This window comes from Equus quagga, chromosome 13, assembly GCF_021613505.1.
Source record: "Equus quagga isolate Etosha38 chromosome 13, UCLA_HA_Equagga_1.0, whole genome shotgun sequence".
NCBI lineage: Eukaryota > Metazoa > Chordata > Mammalia > Perissodactyla > Equidae > Equus > Equus quagga.
Window position 1 is genome coordinate 81,928,744 of NC_060279.1, and position 2,229 is coordinate 81,930,972.

The window sequence follows — 2,229 nt, forward strand, 5'->3', positions numbered from 1 at the left end:
TGTCACCCGCCACCCCGTTGGTCCCCCGTCTCTCGTCCAGGCCGCTGCGTCCCCGCCGCCCCTGAAGTCTCCCAACCTCCCGAGAGGCGGGTGGAGGCCGGGAGACCGCACTCCGGGGCCGTCGGCGCTTCTGGAGATGCACTGCCCCGCAGCGGCCCCCACGGAGTCGCCAGGTCAGGTCCCGGGTGGCCCTGGAGCGCCGGCTCCCGCGGTGCTCCCGCTGCGCGCCCTGGAAGGTTCCCCGGTAGTCAGCCGACCACCCGAATCCCGCCCCCACCACCCGGAGTCTCTCCTCGCCCTCCCCGCGTCGGCCCGTTAGGCTCTTTCCTCCGCCCCGCGTCCCGCGCGCGTGCGCCCCGCTTCCCGCCGTGGCCCGCGAGCTCCGCCGCGGGGGGCCGGGCCCGCGTGTGTGGAGGAGGCCGGGGGAGCTCGGACTCGACGGCCACCCGGCTGCGGGTGGCGTCGGATGGTGGCCGGTCTAGGCGGCGGCGGCGGTTCACGGGGGCCGTGTCATGGCCGGTGGTGCCGAGGTTTGCCGGCCGCGGACCGGGCTGGCGTCGAGGCTGCAGCCATGCCGCCCTCCTTGCCTGCCGCCGGGTCCAGTTACTTAGCGCGTCCCAGCGCAGGGATTTAAAGACCCTCGGGGGTCGCCCGTCTGTCTGGAGCAGGGGCGGTTGGGCCCGTGGGGAGTCGCGAGGCCTAGCCCTTCTCACCGGGCCCCCTGGCACCCCAGGCCGAGGCGCTGCGCAATGGTCACCGCGGCCTAGGGAGGGGGCCACCTGGAGGTGCCAGACTTCCCGTCGTCAAACGTTCCTGGTTTGGTCTCTTCTTTTTCTGGCTGGCCCGAGCCCCCCCCCCCAACCCCGCCCGGGGACGTGCCGGAAGGGGACTCCCCCTCCGCAGGGACTCACCAATGAGACGCAAACCACTCCGTGGCGGATCCCTTGGCTCCGGAGGCGAGGAAGACGCAGTAGCTCCCGGCATTTGTGAGCTGCAGGACACACGCGGGGCACACACCCTGAACGCACCTGCGGCCCGGGTTCCTTCTGAGCGTCGCCCCGGGGTGTGCCGCCTCCACGGGCGGCGCAGGGCCCCTCCTGCCGCCCGCCCGCCGCGCGCCCCGCCAGCGGCCGTCTGGGAGGGTGGCTGGGTGCGGGGCCCTCCGTCCCCCAAAGTGCAGACCCGGTGCCTCTGCGCGTGCGGAGCCGCTCATCCACCCCGACGCCCGCTCCCATGGGAAGGTGGGGCGGCGCCGAGGTCGCGGCCCCCACGAGCGCCCTGGAGCCGCACACGGGCTGGGGCGCGTTCGGACTTCGTCGCAGGCGGCGGCACCTGTGGCGGCGCGGGCTGGTCGGGGGGCGACCGCAGGCCCCACTGCACGCGCCTCTGCCCTCTCCTTGCACGCCCGCTGCCTGTGTGGCGCGGTGGAGGCTCCTCTTCACCCCACAGGACCCCCGCCTGCGCACAGGCTCCCGCGCCCGTCCGTCCCATGGTTCTCTCCTTTTTTTCTCACCTCCTGCCCCGGGTCGGGGGGAACCTTCGGTGAGGCCAAGACCGGCGTTGACACGGCCTCGCGCGCCGGGGTCCTCCCTGGCCCGAGTCTCTTCTTCCCCCTCCCGCCTTGTGGGCCCTCCCTGCTCGTGGACAGCAACCGCCGGTCCCCCGTCTTTTGAGACGCGACCCTCAGATCAGACGTGGGGACCTGAGGAATTTAGGCAAGAGTCAGCGGGGGAAGGGAGACTAACGAGAGCTCCCTCAGTAACGCGAGCGAACAAGGATAAGCCCCGCAGCATGCTGGCCACGGAGACCCGCTCCCCACGCGCTGTGGGTCGTCCTTCTGACGGAGCACAGCGCGGGCGGCCCCAGCAGGCAGTCGAGTTGTTGGGGAATGCAGCCCAAAGCGGGTGGTCAAAGTCAATCTAAGGTTAAATGGTGACTGGGAGTCACCAAGCACCTGAGGGAGAGTTGAAGTTTGAAAGTTTGTACAACGGTCCAAAGGGAGTGAATCCTGAAGAGGTGAACAGGTGAGGTCTGCGCTGTTTCCCCAGTGGATTCAACCTGGCGTCGGGTCTGGGGCTCGGGCTCCTTCCTGACCCCACCATTCCCCACGCCGCCTCCACACGGCCTCCCTCCTCCCTGGAGCGGGGCTCTGTCAGGGGTGGGGGTGTTACAGCCTCCAGGCAGCAAGGCCCCCCCCCCCCCCCCCCCCCCCCCCCCCCCCCCCCCCCC